This window comes from Homarus americanus, unplaced genomic scaffold, assembly GCF_018991925.1.
Source record: "Homarus americanus isolate GMGI-L3 unplaced genomic scaffold, GMGI_Hamer_2.0 scaffold14655, whole genome shotgun sequence".
Classification (NCBI taxonomy): domain Eukaryota; kingdom Metazoa; phylum Arthropoda; class Malacostraca; order Decapoda; family Nephropidae; genus Homarus; species Homarus americanus.
Window position 1 is genome coordinate 95767 of NW_024743793.1, and position 16571 is coordinate 112337.

The 16571-nt window shown below is 42.6% G+C and overlaps 1 protein-coding gene across 8 annotated transcripts in view; it reads right to left on the reverse strand.

Moving 5' to 3' along the window:
- LOC121877533 (protein NDRG3-like) overlaps positions 1 to 16571 on the reverse strand; it is a 127429-nt gene that overhangs the window by 72697 nt on the left and 38161 nt on the right. The window contains exon 1 of one of the 8 annotated variants that reach the window (XM_042383322.1): positions 13933 to 13960. The exons of 6 other annotated variants lie outside the window; for them this stretch is intronic. The gene's annotated coding sequence lies outside the window, so the exon portion shown is untranslated. Of the gene's footprint in view, positions 1 to 13835; positions 13858 to 13932; positions 13961 to 16571 lie in introns of those variants that run through there. One more of the 8 variants, XM_042383323.1, reaches the window with a different exon arrangement.

Below are 16571 nucleotides of genomic sequence, written 5' to 3' on the forward strand. Positions count from 1 at the left end.
TAATAATAGTTGTAATTGTAGTGTTATAAATTACTACAACTACTAACAACAACAACAATAATAATAATAATAACCACAACAATAATAACAATAGTAATAATAATAATAACACTGACCACAACACAACCCTGAATATTATACCAGAGCAACAAATACAACACTAACAACAAAACACAACAAGGACAATAATAACAACAACCACTACAAGAGCAACAACCATTCCTTCTCTACTACCACAATCACTCCAGTTACCACCAACAGCAACACGTCTAGCTGGCCATTCTCGAAACCAATAAAACCGGGTTCCCTTCCAGACTGTGGCATTTACGTCTCAGCTTTCTTTTCTCTCTCTCTCTCTTTTTCCTTCTTTATCTCTCATTTTCTCTACATTCCTTTCTTTCTATATTTTTCGCTCTCTCTCTCTCTCTCCAAACACTTAATCACCTAACTCCTTCACAATCTCTCCCCCTCCCCTCTCCTCTCCACCTCCCCCCCCTCTCCCTCCCACCTCTTAAAAAAAACACACACACACACACACACTCCACCCTTCACCCACACACCCACACGTTTCTCAAATTTAAGCAACTTGACAAATCCTCACCCAAGCTTTCTATTCACGTAATTCTTCAGCGGGACACAAGACCAAACGCCCTCGACATAAAAAAGAGACTCCCCCGCCGCCTGGTGTAAGAGCCGTGTAAAACTTAAGGCCGGCCGAGCAGCATCAGACGAAAGACGAAGACGCAAAAAAAAAATCATTTATATTATTTCCAGGGCGCTGCTTCCTCGCTAATGGCCGCTAGTGTACTTGCAAATGCAGAAGCAGATAAGGGGTGTATGTGGGTGAGGTGGGTGGTGTGGATGGGGTGGGTGGTGTGGGTGGGGTGGGTGTGTGAAGGATACGTAAAATGGGCGGAGTTATAGAGTGGGTGGGCGACAGACAAAGCAGTTGTGTGGGCGTCAAAGCGGTAGGGTGGTAAAGGTTCCATTACTTGTAACTTCCTAGAAACTTTCTGTTGATATAAGCAAAGAAAAACACAAGTGGTAAAATATTCAATGCAGAGGAATATAAAAGTCAAAATTTTTCTTCAATTCAAAAGTGATACAATTTTTTTATACTAAATCACAAGTGTTAAGGAATTTTGCTACAGTCCACAAAAAGGAAAAAAAAAATATTACCAAAAATATATAATACTAAAAAAGCTCCAGAATTTAGAATGACTACCAAAAAAAAGCTACAGAATTTAACCCAAAATCCCTAAAAAAAGTTACAAAATTTAGCCCCCAAAAATCCCTAAAAAAAAATTACAAAACCTTAAACTAGTCTGAAAAAAAAATCACAAAAAGTATATAAAAAAGGCAATGAACAAATAATTTCCACAAAACAGAGCCACAAAATCTCTAAATATATCTCACGTCAGAAAATAAATAAAAACAAAACTAAACAGAACAAACAGAACAAACAGAACAAACAAAACAAACAGAAACAAGTATAAAATATGTATATGATAAATAATACCTGGCCATGTTGACACCAGAAAGCGGGGTCACCTCTCTCTCTTTCTTTCTTTCTTTCTTTCTTTCTTTCTCTCTCTCTCTATCCTCTCTTTTTCTTACTCTCTTCCTTCTATCTCACTCACTTTCTCTCTCTCTCTCTCACATAGTCATTTACTCTCTCTCTCTCTCTTTCTCTCTCTCTCTCACCGACTCATTCTCAATCTCTCTCTCTATCTCTCTCTCTTTCACACTCTCTCTATCTCTCTCACACACGACTGCTCCCCCTCAACTAACTCCCCTCCCAACTACGGCTTTTCAAATTCATTTCCAACGGCTGAAGGTAAACTAAAAATGGTCGGCTGAACTGTTGTAAATAAAAGAAATATTGCCGACAGTGTATATTGGAAATAAAATATAAATGGCCGGCAACATATTGGAGTAGAAAAAAAAATGGCCGGCAATAAATTAAAATAAAATAAAAATGGCCGGCAATAAATTAAAATAAAATAAAAATGGCCGGCAATAAATTAAAATAAAATAAAAATGGCCGGCAATCCATAAAAATAAAACGGCCGGCAATACACTGAAATAAAAAAAATTAAATAAAATTACCTCACAATAAACCAAAAATAAAAAGCAAATGGCCAATAACGAATAAAAAACAGTGGCTGAAATAAACTAAAAATAGAATCGAATTGACCGCCAATAAACGGATAGACGGACAGGCACACCATAAACGGACGGACGGACGGATATACGCACGAACGGACACACCTATCAACAAAGACACTTAGAAAAAGATACACTTACCAACAGACACTTCTAGACAGACGCACTTATCAACAGACACAGACAGACAGACACAGAACATGCCATTATATATTTTTAGAGTATAGTGTCTGGGGGCATACTCACCTGAGCTCTCTACCTGCACGTTAATTAAGAGCCAGACGTACGAACACCTTTTGTACGCGACGCAGTAAAGACACACACACACACACACACACACACACACGGATCAGTTACCTTTGCATTACAGATGAGTTTCCCAATTTACATAACTAATTAATAAATATCCCTTTGAGAATCTACATGTTAACTCTCTAGGTTAAATAAAAATAAATACCTTTTTTTTTACAGTGGAATAATGAACCAAATTTACATTGTGGTTTAGGTTAGGGTAAGTTTATATTATTATTTCCAGTCAAAATTAAAAAAATATATATGTATAAAAAATTAAGTAAAATTAATATCTTTGAAATCCTTCGTTGTAGATAATAAAAAAAACGACCCAAATTTACATAAAATAATAAATAAATAATAATAAAAAAATCACCTTTGTAAATCACCGCTGCAATTAATCCCCGTAAAAAATAACGAGAAAAAAAATAAAAAACCTTAAATTTATTCTATAATTTTTCCAGCTAAGGATTATATCACCCAAGTACATAAATTGGCTCAAAGACTCAAAAAAATTACAGCACCAATTTTTATATATTTTTTTACAGTCGGCAAACAAGATTAACAATTGTTGTATACATTTACCTTGGCAGTGTAAACAAGAGAGGGGGGGGGGAGAGGTTCATTCACATCTGGGTCCTGCCTCCAGCGTACATGGGGGGAGGGAGTAGGAGGGAGGGGGGTAGGGGGTAGGAGGAGGGGGGGGGCAGAGGGAATGGTGGGGGGAAAGAGATGGAGGAGGGGAGAAGGGAATGGAGGATGGATGGAGCCAATGGGAAGAGAGAGGGGAAGCCAAGGGGAGGGAGGGGGGAGAGGGTCAACGGTAGGGAGAAAGGAAGGGGAGAGGGGAAACAGAGGAAAGGGAGAGAGGGCACAAGGGAGAAAAGGAAACAGAGGGGAGGCAAGGAATTAGGATTAACATATATTCCAAGGGGTGGGTGTGTGTGTGTGTGTGTGTGTGTGTGGGTGGGTGTGTGTGTGTGTGTGTGTGGGTGGACTGGCCATGATTACTAAGCTGGAGAGGATTAGTAATGGGCTGGATTAGGTTAGATTAGATTAGGTCAGGTGAGGTCAAGTGAGGTCAGGTGAGGTCAGGTCAGGTCTATTCACCAAAAAGTAAAAAGAATTAAAACCATTTCTACCCATAACCAAATATCACATGTAAATTGACCGTCAGTACCTGTATGATTCAATTAACACAGGTGTCAGGTGAAATATCCCACCCAATGGCGATAGCTGGACATGAAAGCTACACTGTGATTGGTCGATACGCCGGAAGCCAATTGAATTAACCAATAGGACACGAGCTTGAACATTAGAGGATTCAGGATTGGTTGTTATTGAGTACGATGATTTAACCCTTGAGTACGATGATTTAACCCTTGAGTACGATGATTTAACCCTTTAGTACGATATTTTAACCCTTGAATACGACATTGTACTCAAGGGATTAAGTAACAAACGCATTGATCATAGAGTAAACATCACCCAGCTAACACTCCATGACGCACAAACACTCCGTGACGCACAAACACTTCGTGACGCACCAACATGCCCCTAGCTAGTACACAAACGCTCCATGACGCACAAACACTCCGTGACGCACAAACACTTCGTGACGCACCAACATGCCCCTAGCTAGTACACAAACGCTCCATGACGCACAAACACTCCGTGACGCACCAACATGCCCCTTGCTAGTACACAAACGCTCCATGACGCACAAACACTCCGTGACGCACCAACATGCCCCTAGCTAGTACACAAACGCTCCATGACGCACAAAAACTCCGTGACGCACCAACATGCCCCTAGCTAGTACACAAACGCTCCATGACGCACAAACACTCCGTGACGCACAGTTAAGCACACATTAGCCTGAATGACTACACACAACACTAGTATTTACACGCGAGATTAAAACAGAATATTTAATTTGGGGAAACATTCAGTCTTTTTTACATACTATTTAGGGCGAAAATAAGACTTTTTTACATAATATTAGGATTGAAATAAGACTTTTTAACATACTATTAAGACATAAATAAGAATTTTTTACACACTTTTAATAAGTAAATGAGGCTTTTTACACATTATTAAAACGTAAATTATTTTTTTTACATTCTATTAAGACGTAAATTAGACCTTTTATTACACATTATTCAGCTGAGTGACGTAACCCGGAACAAACACTGGAAAGAGACATACACAACACAACCCTGAACTATTACAACTTAAAGGATTTCTGGGAGATATAACCAATTCACATAACATCACCCGGAAACATCATTGGAACGTAGATGATAACATGAACCGAATTTAGCACTACAGGTGGACAAGATGACGGTAATACATTATCATAAAATTAATCAACAGACCCAGAAGAAATAAACACCACGTAATATAACCCGGAAACATCAATGGAACGTAGCTGATAACACGAGCCGGATTTAACTTGCGTAGTCAGAAGAGAATTCGACAATAGGGAAATATTAAACCGTGCCAGCCAGGAATTTCCCTTCACTTTGGGCCAGTTACCAGTTCTCAGATATTCGTAAGTTTATAACGAATTCTTGACGTAACGGACTTTTCTCAACACACAATCCGCTAATTAGAGGTTTCACTATATCATCATCATCATCATCATCGTCATCATAGCGTTCAGTCAATTCCATCCACCCTGTTCGTCCACTAGGGTCAATCTAATCAACTTTGTTCCCCCAACCAACTACATCACGAGGATTATGAGTCATTAGGGAACCAATCAGAGGGCTTAGTTCTTAAAAGGCTTCCTACTGTAATTATCATAGATGGTAATTAATACTTTTAGATGGTAGTAAGTCAGTATTTAATTATGATCTTTTACTACTACTACGACTACTACGACTACTACTACTACTACGACTACTACGACTACTACTACTACTACGACTACAATTACATTAAAAAGACGGACAGACAGACAGACAAAACATAATTAACCAACAAAATGGAAAAACGATCATGACACACACACACACACACACACACACACACACACACACACAGAATGTTCAAAAAAAGAATAAATTCGGAGACTGCTTTTCCATCTCTCTCTACTGCAACACTTTACTTACCTGCCTGGACCTTTGCAACACTCCAGCAACAAGCCAATTTGTGTTCCGTATCTTGCAACACTCCAACAACAAGCCACTTCGCTGTACAAGCCTTTGCAACATTGCTAGATTGAAACTTGCATTAATAATAACACCGCTCCTGGACTTAAGCACCAGACGGGAGATGCAACTGACCCCAACCACACCCACCCACCCGCCCACCCACCCACCCACCCAGTCATCCGGCCCACCTAGCCATCCAATAACCCCGTCACCTCATCCACCCCTTCACCCACCAGGTTCACTAGTAATAGAGGCCCATGTTGAGACACAGAGATAATGGAATAATTCACTTTACCTTCAGTTATCTAATGTTGCTGTGTGTTTATACCTGTTTATTCTCTCTCTCTCTCTCTCTCTCTTTCTTTTATAACGATCTTTCTTTTTCCTTCTCTCTCGTTCTCTCTTTTTCGTCCTCTCTCTCTCAGCTGATCGCCTAACGTGACCTCCGCCTCCCCCTCAAATAGGCCAATTTATCACAATTACACGAGATAAATACCTTCTACGCCTTATACCCCACCCTCTGTAACCAGGCTACCAATTTTAACCCCAATTTCAACCACAAGATTCCCTATTTTAACCCCATGATTCCCTATTTTAACCCATTTTTCCCCCATTTAACGCCAATTGTCCCTGTCTTAACTAAATTTCCCTATTTTTATTGCAATTTTTTTACCCTTTTACCCAATTTTCTTCCAAATCCCCCCAACCCATTTTAGTCCACCAAGTTTGTCTAATTTTAACCTCTCGTGCCTTCCCCTCCCCTCCCCTCCTCCCTAATCCTCTGTCTTAATCCCCTGTTTTAATTCAAATCCTCTAATCACTTCTGTCTGTTTCCAATCACCCGTCTCTATCATCAATCCCTTCTTCGAGTTACTACTGCCCTAATCACAGGAGCCCTAATCACAGGAGCCCTAATCACAGGAGCACAAATAACTGAAGTCCTAATCATTTTGCTTCTAATCACCTCCTCCCCCCCCCCCACTACCCAATCACGCCAGCAAATACAAGGCGTCACAAGGTGTAATTAATGGCAGGTGAGGTGGTCGATTTACCTGGGGGAGTGACTAAACGAGAGCATGTATTTTAGGGTACTGTATTTATTTTGGGGTACTGTATTTTGGGGGTACTGTATTAGGGGCATTGATACCTTAACCTAACTTAACCTAATCTAACTTTGAGAGAGAGAGAGAGAGAGAGAGAGAGAGATGCGTGTGTGTGACCCCTAAGTGACCTACATTTGAGGGGGCCAGCCAGCGTGCACGACAGCTATACCACTACCACCATCGTCTCTACCACAACTACCACCATCGTCTCTACCACAGCTAACAACATCTTTACTACTACCACCATCGTCTCTACCACAACTACCAACATCTTTACTACTACCACAACAACCAACATCTTTACTACTATCACCAGATAAGGTTAGGTTAGATCAGGTCAGATTAAGTCAGGTTAGGTTAGGTCAGGTCAGATTAAGTCAGGTTAGGTTAGGTCATGTCATGTCAGGTCAGGTCAGGTCAGATCAGGTCAGGTTAGACAGAATCCATCAGCCTTAGACAGAGGCAAAGGTGTGGTCACTACTGGATGACGTCACTAGCGCCCGACAAAGATGGAGGAGAATGAACCCAGACATAACGCGGCCACACCTGGGGGTGAGGGGGGCCAAGGGGGGGAGGGGGGCCAAGGGGGAGGGGGGCCAAGGATGAAAAGTGGGGGTGAAGGAAGGGAGAAATGTGATGAGGGAACTACTGTTGGTGGGGGGGGGGTGGAGGAGGAAGGGTAGGGGAGGGGGGCTTGGAAGGGTAGGGAGGGGGAAAGGGGGGGCTGAACTCACCACCAGTCTCACACACAACCACATCAATACCACCACCACCACCACTACTACCACCACCACCCACCACTACCACCACACCACCAGCACCACCACCACCAGCACCACTACCACCACCACCCCCACCACCACCACCACCAGCACCACCACACCACCACCACCACTACCCCCCACCACCACCACCAGCACCAGCACCACCACTACCACCACCCCCCTACCACCACCACCAGCACCAGCAACCCCACCCCTACCACCACCACCAGCACCAGCACCACCACCCCTACCACCACCACCACCACCAGCACCACCACCGTTCACCAATCTCCCACCACCACCCACCACCAGCACCATCACCACCCCCCTACCACCACCACCACCCACCACCACCAGCACCACTACCACCACCCCCTACCACCACCACCACCACCAGCACCACCACCACCACCACCACCCCCCTACCACCACCACCACCACCCCTACCACCACCACCACCACCACCACCACCAGCACCACTACCACCACCCCTAACACCACCACTACCACAGCACCACCCCTACCACCACACCTCACCACCAGTACCACCACTAATTACCACCACCACCACCACCACTACCACCACCACTACCACCAGCACCACCACCACTACCAGCACCACCACCATCACCACCACCACCACCAGTACCACCAGCACTACCAGCACCACCACCATTAATAATTCACTCACAGAAGTAAAGTTACTCGTGTGGACTGTGTATAGAAAACTAAACAGCAAGGGCAGTAAAAATATAGATAGATAGATAGATAGATAGATAGATAGATAGATAGATAGATAGATAGATGAGGTGAGGTTAAGTTTAGGTAAGGTTAGGTTAAGGTTAATTGAAGTTAAATTAGGTTAAGTTAGGTTAGGTTAAGTTTGGTTAGGTATCGCCATAATACAACTAGTTAAAATATATTTCACAAGGACATATAACAGATACAGACACGACTCACGTACACACAAACACACGTACATATAACACACACGCGTCAGGACGGTAAATAATAACTAATAGAGTGTAAACAAGCCACGGTGCTGTTGTTCCCACTAAATTGCTCTCTAACATGTTGAGTGTTTTTATCAACATGTTTTAACCCGTTTTACTTAGTTTTATCGCGTTTTATATAGTTTTAACGCGTTTTATATAGTTTTTAACGCGTTTTATATAGTTTTTTAGCGCGTTTTTTATATAGTTTATCGCGTTTTTGTATAGTTTTAACGGAAAGTTTTATATAGTTTTAACGCGTTTTATATAGTTTTAGCGTGTATTGTATAGTGTTAACGTTTTATATAGTTTTAACGCGTTTATATAGTTTTAACGCGTTTTTATATAGTTTTAACGCGTTTTATATAATTTTAACGCGTTTTATTTAGTTTTAACGCATTTTATTTAGTTTTAACGCGTTTTATATAGTTTTAGCGTGTATTATATAGTTTTAACGTTTTATATAGTTTTTACGCGTTTTTATATAGTTTTAAAGCGTTTTATTTAGTTTTATCGCGTTTTATTTCGTTCTCGCTCGTTTTATTTAGCTGTAACACTTTTATATATATTCGTAACGCTTTCCAGTTCGTTATAATGCGTTTCATCATCCTGTAACACATTATAAGTTGTTGTAACATTTATTATGTGACTCGTAACATTGTGGACTTCACTGTAGCGTGTTGTAACCTTTTATATCAAGTTATAAAGTGTGCTGTAGCTCGTAATCAATTTATGGCTCGTTGTCACTCGCTTTACCTCGTTGTAACTCGCTGTAACTTATTGTAAATCCAATTTTGTACCTCGCTGTAACTTATTGTAAATCCACTGTACCTCGCTGTAACTTATTGTAAATCCACTGTACCTCGCTGTAACCTATTGTAAATCCATATAATTGCAATTGCTGTAACTTATTGAAAATCCACTGTACCACTGTAACCTATTGTAAATACACTAAAATTCGCTGTAACTTATTAAAACCCCGTACCTCACTGTAACTTATTGTAAATCAACCGTACCTCGCTGTAAACTTGTCGTAAAATCGTACCGCTGCTGTAACTTATATTGTAAATCCACTGTACCCTCGCTGTAACTTATTGTAAATCCACTGTACTCGGGTGTAACTTATTGTAAATCCACTGTACCTCGCTGTAACTTATTGTAAATCCACTGTACCTCGCTGTAACTTATTGTAAATCCACTGTACCTCGCTGTAACTTGTCTCCCAACTTGTTTCAACTTGTTCCCGGTCTTCCGTAGTGTTTCCGACGCACCGGGGAGTTGTGGAGGAATCATGGGCGCTCGTATGGTCCAAGAACCTCCTAGAACGTATGCAGATTCCCGACCTTACGTAACGCTGGGGTGTGGCATTATACTGCACCAACGTGGTCAATATTGCAGCAATTTCACCATTCAATGTGTGTGTGTGTGTGTGTGTGTGTGTGTGTGTGTGATGGTGTGTGTGCGTGTGATGGTAGTGGTTGGAGGTAATTGTGGTGGTAGTGATTGTGCTGATTGGTGATAGTGGTGATAATTGTTGGTAATGGTGGTAGTGGTCTGCTCAAAAGATTGTATTATACACCAGAATCCCTTCCAATCCCTCCCTCCTTTATTCCCCCTTCCTCCCTCCTTCCTTCCCCAATTCATCCCTCCCCTCCCTCCCTCCCTCCCTCCCTCCAGCACGACACGATACGTCCACCCAGTAGAGTACGTTCGTCAATTACCACCGCTGACCTGACATACTTGACCATTTAATTCTACTATCGTATCAAGATTATCTATTGGATACGATCTAACGTAACCTAACCTAAACTAACGTAACATTAACCTAACCAACACACTGGATCTATACACTTGGTCAATTCAGGAGTAATTTACACAACAAGTTTAACAGGGTGGGACCTCTCTCTCTCTCTCTCTCTCTCTCTCTCTCTCTCTCTCTCTCTCTCTCTCTCTCTCTCTCTCTCTCTCTCTCCCCTCTCTCACACACACACACACACACACCACAGAAAGCAACTGATAGGCAGACATAGACTAAGACACAGATAGGCAAAGAAATACACACTGATAGACAAACAGACACACACTCCAAGAGAGACAGACAGACAGACACACTCCAGAGAGACAGACAGACAGACACACACTCAGAGAGACAGACAGACAGACAGACAGAACCGACAGTAATTAAGGACAAGGTAATTACTACAACTAAATTAATGGTTATTAGGTTAGATTAAGTCGAGTTGCGTCAAATTAGGATAGGTTAGGTTGGGATAGGTTAGGTTAGGTTAGGTTAGGTTAGGTTGGGTTGGGTTAGGTTGGGTTAGGATGGGTTGGGTTAGGTTAGGATGGGATGGGATAGGTTGGGTTGGGTTAGGTTGGGTTAGGATAGGTTAGGTTAGAGTTGGGATAGGATAGGTTAGGTTAGGTTAGGATAGGTTAGGTTAGGTTAAGATTTTTGACCCAGCTGCCTCTCGTGAGACAAGGCAGCCAGCAGGCGTCTGGGTGGGTCACGACACACATACGCATGATCGACTGGGCCACAAATATACCCATGACTCACGATATATTATTCTTCACACACACACACACACACACACGCAAACACACACGCACACCTTACCTGACTCCACACTATTATATCATAACACTATCACACTAATTGTATCTATGTATACCTGTGATTCATAGTTATAAATATATACCTGTGAATCATAGTTATATAAATCTCTATGTATACCTGTGAATCATAGTTATATAAATCTATGTATACCTGTGTGATTCATAGTTATATAAATCTCTATGTATACCTGTGTTATTCATAGTTATATAAATCTCTATGTATACCTGTGTTATTCATAGTTATATAAATCTCTATGTATACCTGTGATTCATAGTTATATAAATCTCTATGTAAACCTGTGTTATTCATAGTTATATAAATCTCTATGTATACCCGTGTTATTCATAGTTATATAAATCTCTATGTATACTCGTGTTATTCATAGTTATATAAATCTCTATGTATACCTGTGTTATTCATAGTTATATAAATCTCTATGTATACTCGTGTTATTCATAGTTATATAAATCTCTATGTATACCTGTGTGAATCATTCATATACATTCCAATATAACACATGGGTAGAAAATCACTGACTCTCGTATATAAATCAGTGAATTATTATAAGACATATATATATAAATCACTGTAGTTTATATCCCAGTATATCAATAACTCTATAATATACGAGACTTGGTATATAAATCACAAGAATTTATATATACGACTCACGAGAATTTACACACCAAAAAAAATCTGATAATTTATATACAACAATAAGGAGAATTTATATACATCAATCACGAGAACACATAAAAAAAATCACGCAAATTTATATACAATAACGAGAATTTATACAAACAAATCACCAAAAAGGATATTAAGTTAATAATATAATTCTGAATAAAAAAATGAAACAGTTAAACACACTCCTCAGCAGAGAGTACTTGGTGACACGACTGGACAATCATTTGGCAGACCCACTAAACAAATCACCAGTATGGAAGGAAAACAAAGATGAATAAGGACACGGGAAGTAGATCTTTTGGTATGAGGTTCTTAGGTAATAATAATAACACTAATAACAACAATATTAACAAAAAAACAACAATAATATTAACAAAAACAACAATAAAAACGAAAACATCAACAATAACAACAAAAATAATAATAACAATAACAACAAAAAAACAATAACAACAATAACAACATCAATAACACTCTCCCCCACCTCTCCCACCAATGAACGCGTCAGTCAGTACCAGAGACGCCTGCCAGACCACCCCTACTACTGCTGGCCCACCCCAACCCTGGCTATTTTAAAACCCCTGGCTGGCCACACCCAAAACCCCTGGCTGGCCCATACCACCCAACCGTCTGGCCCCACCCCAAACCCCCTGGCTGGCAAACCCCTGGCTGGCCCACACCCAAAACCCTGTTTCGGCCCACACCCAAAACCCTGGCTGGCCCCCAAAACCCTGGCTGGCCCACAAAAACCCTGGCTGGCCCACACCAAAACCCTGGCTGGCCCAAAACCAACTCCCTCTGAATTGAGTCGAAATTGCGATCACCTGATGATTAGCCTTCTAACTTCAACCTAACCTAGCATAAACTGAACTAACCCTAACTAACACCCTAATAAATAACCTAACCTAACCTGCCTAACGTAACCCTAACCTAACTAACCTAACCTAACCTAACCTAACCCCCCAGATAGCGTTAACATAGAATAAGCGGGGAGGGTCTAATCTTCAGGTTGTCCCGCATCCATTAATCACTATGAACCATAATACACAAAAAAACTTCGGTAATTACCTTTTGTTAAAACCGTATGTGATTATGGAAGATTTTATAATTATTGCTGTTTTGATATGACAAACGATGGCAGGAAAAGCTTTAATGAATTACCTGAAGATTAGTCACCCTAGTTTATTTTACCGAGTACACATTGACAGAAATGTACACATTGACAGACGTATACACATTGACAGACGTGTACATTGACAGACGTGTACACAAAGACAGGCGTGTACGAATTGACAGGCGTGTACATGATGACAGTGTACACATTGACAGACGTGTACATGACAGACATGCGTACAGAGGGCAGCGTACATAAGGACAGACGTGTACACAAGGACAGACGTGTACACAAAGACAGACGTGTACACAAAGACAGACGTGTACATATTGACAGATGTGTACATACTGAGACGTGTACACAGACACACGTGTACATATTGACACACGTGTACACATTGACAGACGTGTACACATTGACAGAGGTGTACACTGACAGACATGTACACATTGACAGACGATTACACAAAGACAGACGTGTACACAGACAGAGGTGTACACAGACAGACGTGTACATATTGACAGACGTGTACACCAACCCACACCACCGTTTTCCTCTGTGGTATAAATAGCATTAATAGCCACAATAGCACTTGACAACACTTTAAATAGGTCTTAGTACTAGCCTTATAAACTCACAACCTCAATAGCCTTTCACGTATACAAAAGCTATTAGTCTCATCTTTAACACAACAGCTACTAGTCTTCTCAAATATAACATAATAGCCACTAGTCTTGTCTTCTTGGTAAAAGATGACACAATAGCAACTAGCATTATAAAAAAAATTAAACACAAGAAGCTCCTCTCATCCTTGTCTTAATAGCAACTAGCGATAAATTCTAGGTAAAAGTCACTAAATAAAACAAAAACTACTAGCATCACACTAAAAAAAAACTAGCTACTGTATTCCTAGTAAAATACAACACTACAACACACTCACGGTACTGTGGGATGAACCTGCCAACAAGTGCGTCAAACAACACCACCACCACCACAACAACAACACATGCACACTGTCACTGCTGCAACCTTCTCACCCAGTTAGCTCCTCCACCTGCTCTCGGCCGTTTACTGAGGGCTACTGTCTCTTCACCTGCTCGCTCTCTCTCTCTCTCTCACCACCCATCCACCTCCTCCTCCTCCTCCTCCCCCCCCCCTCATCCCAACCTACCACCCCATATTACCTATCCTTCCTCCCCCATTTCCATCCCTTCTCCCCACACACTAACCATATCACCCCTACTATATGCTCATATCCCCAAACCCCCCATCCTAAACCAACCTCCCCCCATCTCTCATAGCATCATAGAAAGTGGGAATTTTTAACAGTCTATTTACTCCCGTTTTCTATCATTCAACATTTTATATATATATATCCATTCCATAAACCACAAAAACCTTTAATTAAAACACAACATTAAAACACCCTAATCTAACTACATATCCATACACATATAAATAAATAAAAAAAATCCTAACTTACGATCCAAAAGGTGAAATTCTATATATAAAAAAAATAAATGGTTAAATTCGAGGTATGATATAGTCTTCCCCTTCAACCAAGTGACGATAAATTCTCGTTTTCTGCGGCGGCGTAAAGCTGATTGAATCGATAGGTCCTCACTCACTGTTGTCTAACGTTCAGTATATGGTCGTAGTTGTGGTGGTGGGGCGCTGTCAAAACATTGCTCTCTCTCTCTCTCTCTCTCTCTCTCTCCCTCTCTCTCTCTCTCTCTCTCTCTCTCCATAATCCTCACTTGTAAATAAACCAACAAAAAAAGGTCCCATATTTCACTATATTTTCCATTTTATATAGTTATATGTGTAATGATATACTTATCTTTATATAACATTGTAGTAGAGGAGTGAGGTGATATATACAGTATATGAGAGAGAGAGAGAGAGAGAGAGAATACTTGGCAAGCGATCAAGTACTCTCTCAACCCTGTCTCCCTCAGACAGACATACAGACATCCTGGCGCGCACTTCAACTCTTTTGTTTTTTCTCTAACCTAACCTACCAAACCTAACCTATCTATAAAACAATAATTATAATGTTTTTTTTATTATTCGACTAAAATCGTTATAAATCGTTTTCTCTACTCAAGCGATTTTTCTCCTTTCAAACATCAATCGTTAATTTTATGTCTAATTAATAATACTAATAAAAAATCTAGTTATTTTTTATCATTATAATTATTCAACACAAATATAAGTGGGTCAGGGTTGGTCGTGGGTCAGGGGTTGGTCGAGGGATTGGTGTAGGTCGAGAGGTTGGTCGTAGGTCAGGGGTTGGTCATGGGTTGGTCAGGGATTGGTCGTAGGTCAGGGGGCGGTCTGGTCGGGGTTGGTCGTGGGTCGGGGAGTTGATGGGTCGGGGTTGGTCGTGGGTCGGGGTTGGTCGTGGGTCGGGGTTGGTCGTCGGGGGGGGTTGGTCGTAGGTCGGGGTTGGTCGTAGGTCGGGGGTTGGTCGTAGTCGGGGTTGGTCGTGGGTCAGGGGTTGGTCGTGGGATTGGTCGTAAGTCAGGGGTTGGTCTTGGGTTGGTCGGGGATTGGTCGTAGGTCGGGGGTTGGTCGTAGGACGGGGGTTGGTCGCAGGTCGGGGGTTGGTCGTGGGTTGGTCGAGAAGTTAGTCGTAAGTCAGGGGGTTGGTCGTGGGTTGGTCGGGGGTTGGTCGTGGGTCAGGGGTTGGTCGTGGGATTGGTCGTAAGTCAGGGGTTGGTCGTGAGTCGGTCGGGGGTTGGTCGCAGGTCGGGGGTTGGCCGGGGTTGGTCGGGGTTGTTGCCGGAGTTGTCGTGGTCGGGGTTGGTCAGGGATTGGCTGCATGTCGGGGGGTTGGTCGGGTCGGTCGGGGGTTACGCACAGTTGGTCGGGGTTGGTCGGGGGTTGGTCGCGGTCGGGGGTTGGTCGGGGGTTGGTCGCGGTCGGGGGTTGGTCGGGTCAGGAGTCGGCGCGTGTGTACTAGGGGAGAATGACTGTTGGATCCTTTACGCCTGGGTGAGCCTAGTCCATCACGAGGAGGGCGAGTAGGAGGAGGGGGGGAGTGAGGGGAGGGGGAGGAGGGGAGGGGAGGGGAGGGAGGGGAGGGGAGGGAGGGAGGGGGGAGGGAGGGAGTGAGGGGGGAGGGAGGGAGTGGAGGGGGGGAGGGGGGGAGGAGGGGGAGGGGGGGAAGTGAGGGGGTGAGGGGAGAGAGGGAGGAGGGGAGGGAGGAGGGGAGGGGGAGGAGGGGAGGAAGGGAAGGATGAGGGGGGAGGGAAGGATGAGGGGAGGGAAGGATGAGGGGGGGGAGGATGAGGGGGGAGGGAGGATGAAGGGGGAGGAGGAAGGAAGGGTACTAGCTAATCCCCAAACGTTGACCACAACACGAGCCAACAACTTGTGTTATTCTCAACCATTACCCAACCAAACCTAACCTAACCCAACCAAACCCAACCATACCCAACCTAACCAAACCAACCCAACCAAACCCAACCTAACCAAACCCAACCCAACCCAACCCAACCAAACCAAACCCAACCTAACCCAACCAAACCCAACCAAACCCAACCAAACCCAACCAAACCCAACCAAACCAAACCCAACCAAACCTAACCAAACCATACCCAACCAAACCATACCCAACCAAACCCAACCCAACAACCAAACCCAACCAAACCCAACCCAACCAAACCAAACC